A 6929-nucleotide genomic window follows, 5' to 3' on the forward strand; every position below is an offset into this window, starting at 1 on the left:
CGCATCTGAAACACTGAGAAAGAAAAACACTGATTCCTTTAATCAGTAGACCTTTAAAAAAAATAATACAATTACTAATATCAGCATTTCAAATTGAAACAATAGCTCACCTTCAGTTTATCTACCTTCAGAGCATCACACAGATGCTTCAGTTCTTTCACAGAATGCACTAAAAAGACATCAGACAGACAACTATTGAAAAAAAGTGACACTGGGTGAATGTATTGCTTTCAAAAGACTTGCTTAAACAAAACTCATTTAAAATTATGAAAAAAGTTTGAGAACAACAAAAACCCCCAACTTATTTACAGTATGAATATATGCTGTTATTTTCTTTTAGCTTCAGATTGTATTATAGTACCAAATAATTGCTATCTATTTTTTGTTTATACCAGATATTCTTTTTTTTTAAAAAAAGTTGGCCTCGCATTATTTGTTTTAATTAATTTTAATACAGTGTCCATAAGGCAGCTATTCTCAAATAATACTTACTGAAATAAAAGCTGTTTATATGGATTCAAATGATAATTGAGTGCCTTCTGATGAACAAAATGCATGTTAATAGATATTTTTATTTTTTTTTTTAATAAAAATTCTTCACTCTCAAGCCATTCAAGATGTAGGTGAGTTTGTTGAATTATCAGAACACATTTGGAAAAGTTTTGCATTAAATCCATTGCTCAAACGACCTTTATTTACATAGCGCTTTTTTGTTCACCAATAGATCCTCTGCAGTGAATGTCAAAAGTGAGAGTCCAAACAGCTGATTAAAACATTGTGGTAATTCCATCAGCTGATACCTTGTGAAGTGAAAAGCTTGTTTGTAAGAAACAAAACCATCACAAAACCATTTTAACGTTAAACAGTCACTTGAAGAGGATCCACCGCTGAACGAGTCAAAGCAGATTCTTGAACCGAACTCATCTACATCTCGGGCGGCCTGAGGGTGAGTAAACTTTCAGCCAATTTTCTGTACTATTCCTTTAACAGTTATTTAGGCCTGCTATACAGTAGTACCTATACTTTGCCCCTTAAGTAGATTAGTAACTGCTTATTAAATCACAGTGATTTTAACCTGACAAGTAATCTAAATGGATAAACTACCTCTGCACCATATTACCGGTAAACCAATTGCATGCATTAAGATGCACTCTGGCAACAAGAGACATCTTCATCTTTAACCTTACGCAGTGCAACAATCGACCATGACTAAGCTTGAAAAATGGCCTTTGTGCAAACGCTGTTATGCTATACATTACAAATCTTTTGACAATTTTGCAGTTATGAATCGAGTTGATGGCATCTGCGGTAGTCGTTGCTCGCGCGTGGGTGGGAGAGGGCTCTCATCGCCATGGAGATAAGAGTGCTTCATTTTTTTGCGTGAGTGGAGTGGCTTGTCAAGGTCAGAACCGAAGTGTTCCTGTGCCGTCTCACAGCCCACACAAGAGAGGGAGGAACGGGGCACGCTGGTAATTGTTCACCGGGGAGGAAACCTACTCTAAGGGTTTGACTGTAATGAGAGGGATGGACTGTAAATAGGGACGCTTTTCTACTGTATTTCCTCCCGTCAGTGCTTTGATGTCATAGCATTATAATTTACTTGAAATATTGAGCTGTTTAGGCATCAGAACAAAAAGCTCTGTTATCTTAGTTAGAGGTTAAAAAAAAAAAAAAACACTAAGTGCTCAGTTTTTTGTTATCTAATGTGAATCGGAGTCTGCATATGTTTTGTATATTTTTAAATATCCAAACATTTACTTTATTATTCAGTAATGGCGACAGTTCAAGGTGTGATTCGGCTCTAAAATAATCATTACTATTACAAACATGTGTTTTATGTGTCACGCTGTACAGAGAAGCCTACGGCTTTTGCTCCAGTGGTGAGGGCAGATGGAAGAACAGCCATGTCTGTAATTATGTATGATTATGTGTCTCATCGAGTGGGAGGGAAGGAGAGCTGTGGTTATGTAATTATTAATCAACACTGTCCATAACCCTCGGCTGGTGACCAGGTACAGTGTAGGCCCTCATCAACTCATATTGTAAGAGCTCTTTAGGTGATGAGAGAACACTGTTTTCAATCATATATAGATCTAAGAATGAACCCTGCATACATGAAAGATGTGTTTAGGTAGAGGGTCATGCATTTTTATTAATAGTAGTTAATAGTAATTCAAAGTTGCCTTAAGTAATTTAGGTTTTAGGTTTTTCGATATCTTGAGGTTTTGCTCCCCACGCATAGCTGGCTGTTTAAAGTTTATTTAAAAAGAAAATTAAAAAAGCAATTAAAAATAAATTTAAAAAAATTATAAAATTATACACATTAAAAAAAAAAAAAAAAAAAGTTGAGCCAAATTTTAAGGCAACCAGCAGATTTGAGTTCTCAACTCATTTTGTCTCATTTGCCTTAATTTTAAGTTTGCTCAACTTTTTATTTACTTTTTTTCTCTCTTTTTTTAATTTAAGTATATAGACAATTTACAAAACAAAAACTAATAGAATAAAAAACAAAATAAAATGAATTTTAGAAAAAAAAAAATCTAATAAAAAAATTGTCACAGTGTGGTTTGTGAGAGAATGAGCACTCGACGAGAATATAAACATATACAGATATTAATCCTCTTCAAGCAAACAAAATAATATAGAGGCAAGCAAGCAAGGAGGCAGGCAAGCCGAACAAAAAACACACAAATTAAAGACAAAGTCAAGCAAACTGAATACAAACAGAGTGGGCTTAAATACACAGGAAATTACTAAATTAACTACACTCAGGTGAACACACTAAAGATAATTAACAGAAAGTAGGGCACACTGAGCACATGGGAGAAGACAAAACAACAACAAAAGAGTCCACATGTGTGACAAAAATGTAAACAAAAAGTGTAAATCAATGATAATAAAATAACCCAAAACATTTTTTTAAACTATCATTAAACGAATGTTAGACTGTTGACTTTTCCAAGACTGAGCAGCATAATTCAGTTTGTATTTATTAACATGATTGAGCTGATTTTTAAGGAAGGTACCATTCACATTTTCAAAAATCTAATTCTTCTTAAGGATGTATATGTGCAAGATGTTTATTAGATTGTATCTTATGAGGTCTTTCTTAACCAGAGGCTAACATTATGATAGCATTTTTCTGTGTGTGGGTGTTACGTTTGACCTCTGTAGTCTCATATGGGAGTCTTTGATGACCATAATAATATAAAATTGAAAGCCATTTCTTTCTAATTGACTGCCATCTCCATCTTGAGGTCTGTTTTTTACGACTCATATCCATAGAAGGACATTTAAAGGACTAGTTACCTAATACAGTGATAGTTAGGAATACTTGAAAAAACATTTTGACTAGATTTTTGCTCGAATTTGATATTTGATCCCAAGCTTTTGTGTGCTTTGACCACCCATGCAGATCCACCCTGAAGACGTATGTGTGTGTGTGTGTGAGAGAGAGAGAGAGTTTAAGGTGCTCTGGCTATCAGGCTGGAAAGCATCTCTGGGATCAATATGCTTCATCTCCCTCTGCAAAGTGGAAACAGGTTCAGTTCACTGATTTAGAGGCTCAGTGGTCGTCAAATGCACACACACACACACGCACGCACACACACACCCACCCTGCTCTCTTGGGCCCCTGCTGTTTGGAGATGGCCCTGAAACAGCTTCTCGTTTGGCCTGCTGTGAGGGGTCTCTAGAAGGTGGGGTGCCACCCATTTCTGCAGAAGAGCCCCTAATTACAGAAGCTGGGTGCCCTGCTATTGGTGCACAAGTGAATAATAGCCACAATTTGTCTCAATAAATGCCCCCTGTAAAGCGATGACTGAGGGAAGACAGAAGAAGCACGAGGAGTGATGAAGTGATGTTTAGCTTAGATTGAGAGACTGTGATTCTTCACTATTATCTCATTTGGTGGAAATCAGTCTCTTCTGTCAGTCTCATTTACTTGTCAAAAGAAATAGTGGATTAATAATCAGAGAGAAGCGTGTTTACCTGTACACACATATTATACACACAGACAGTTAATGAACATACACCGTATTTATCATTAGTCTTCCTCATTCTTTTTCAATTGGACATTTGATTTCAACATGTAACAAAATTTTTTTGGTGCCGAACTGTTGTTTTTTTTACCTACATGGCTGTTCAAAAGTTTGGGATCGGTATGATCTTTAATATTTGTTAAGTACATTTGTTTTTAAAAGAAATTGTATCTATTTGATCAAGTAATAGAGAAATTTTGTGAAATATTATTATTAAATATTGTTAGAAAAGATTTATATTTGAATAAATGCAGTACTTTAAACTTTTTATTCATCAAACAATCAAAGACAAAACTATCACAGGTTACAAAAATGTTAAGCAGCACAACAGTTTCAACACTGGTAAGAAATCAGCGTATTAGAATAATTTCTACAGTGTCTCATGTGACACTGAACACTGGAGAAATGGCTTCTGAAAATTAAGCACCACATCACAGAAATATATTTATAGGTATTTTAAAATAGGAAACCAATATTAGCTAATGAGCATAAGATACTCCAAACTTTTGAATGGCAGTGTATGAGGTACAATATCTGCTGTGCATATACAATATTTTATGTTGCATAATCACTTACTCTCATTTATCAAGTTTTAATAAATAAATAAAATGTAATAAATAAAAAACGCCAGTGTTAATAGGTGTCGGGTTTAATGAAATGTTTTGGAAATGTTTTTAAAAAAATAAACCAACGCTGATTTTTCTGAACGCAAAAATACAGTAACAGTTTTAATATATTTTAATTTTAATATATTTTTATAATGATACTATTTATTCCTGTGCTGTCAAAGCTGAATTTTCAGCAGTCATCACTCCGCTTTTCAGTGTCACAGGATCCTTAAGAGATCATGTTGATTTTCTGCTTAAGAAACATATCTGTGTAGTGTTCATTTGTATGTTAGTCTATAGTGTAATTATTATTATTATTATTATTATTATTATTATTATTTACTATGTGTTGGTTGAATGCCCAAAGTAAGTGGTTTCTGGTTTCTGGTTTTAGGAATCTGTTTCTCAGTACACATGCAAAGTTTAATTCTAATGGTTCAGAAAATGAAAAACTCAGAGCCGTGGTGTTTTGACAATTTTAATCTGTGACCAAACTATAGTTTACTAGAGAATCCAGAAAATTGAGCAAGCTGTTAAAGGTTAATGAAACTGAATATTGATTCTGTGGATAAAAGTTGTTCGGACACATTATAATTTATGATTTCTGAACATAATTCACGCGCTTGTTCCTAACTCACGGGCTTATCGGCAAAAGAAACTCGAAAAATTCCCAGCATGCGTCTGACTCCTCCTGCACTTAAAATGCATATGAGCCATGATGTCAGAGAACACGACGTGTAGGAATGTTTGCCCACCTCTCGTGCTCGATGGGAAGGGCTCCGTTTATATCTGTTGCGATGAAGGAGAAGAAGATGAATAATAAGTGGCACCTCTTAATGAGGGCACTGATTACACACAAAGCGCATCATCAATCAGCAGGAGCGTTTCTGCTTTAATAGAGCCAGACAAATGCAAAAGTGCTCAAATCCAGAGCTGCTTCACCAACAGGCCTCCCAGCTTTTATTAGTCACTCAGCAATATTAATATGAGTTATTTGTGCCATTATACCATTGAAGGAGTCTCGGCACAAGGACAGAATGTTGATTAGCACCAAATCTGGAGACTTTCTTTGAAATGGCTGTTGTCAAGAGAATCACACGATCGCATTAATTATGCCGAGCTGCTTACTAAAGTTGCGTCTAATCAATGACTGTAAACTGAGGCTACTTGTTATGTGCGGCATTGATGAGCTCTGTCATATTTTTACATGCTTTAGCATGATATAAAATAATATGATCCAAAATGATACAGCGCAGAACATTATAAAACATAATAATGCGTTACAGCAAACTGTTTTATACTCAAGAAGAGTAAAGGTCATTGCACACTGAGTCTTTTCATGTGCGTGTTAAGGTGCTTTTTTCATATTTGTCATCTTTTTCTATCAAAATGTTTGCTATGGATGGGAAAATGCAATGATGAATGTCCTCTTTTTTTATTTATTTTAGTTTCAAAACGGTTTTATAAAGCTTTCATACCATTTTTAACAAAGTTTAACAAGTTTAACAAGTTTAAAATGTCATGCCTATATCAAACGATAATGTACATTTCTAATTGCTATTAATGCATTACATTTTTCTTGCATCTCTGCTTTTAAAAATAGTATTTGGTTACAGTATTACATAGTATTTATATATTTATAAAATAGTATGCATTTATTTTGAATTATTCAATTTTTCTTTATGAAATCATAACAATGGTAGCATGTGGATATAAAAAAAAGAACACTGAAAAAGGTATTTTTGGAAAATGAATAGCGTATACAAGTACAATATTTTATACAATGTTTCATACAAGTCAAGTACTTCTGACCTTATAAAGTAATAATGGATGTAAAACGCAATATCAACACTAATAAATACCATCTGTGATTTTTTTAACCCATCGACAAAGAAACCTCTACAGTAATTTGCTCCCTTCTTGAAGGTAACTCCTAAGCTTCTTAGCTAGAGCTGTGGCTAAGACAGTCTATTGAAAGTAGACATGTTTTGGTTTAAGGCAAGTCTAACGGTTTGTGTGGATAACACCACATGTTGGTAATAAACAAAAATGAAAAAAAAAAATGATTTGGATAAGTCTCACAGGATCCCTCTTATATGAGCCTTTCTGTTTCTAATCCTCCAGCACTGTTATAGCATATCTGAACGAGGTTGAAAACACTTCAGTATTGCTCTGGCAACCATCTTCAAGGAGAGTGAGGCCTTTAAGTAGCCCTGCCTATTCAGTGGATTTGATTTCAATAAGTAGAGCTCCGGAAGGGAGGTTCTATGGGTTTACATAC

This window comes from Puntigrus tetrazona, chromosome 17 (genome assembly GCF_018831695.1).
Source record: "Puntigrus tetrazona isolate hp1 chromosome 17, ASM1883169v1, whole genome shotgun sequence".
Lineage (NCBI taxonomy): Eukaryota > Metazoa > Chordata > Actinopteri > Cypriniformes > Cyprinidae > Puntigrus > Puntigrus tetrazona.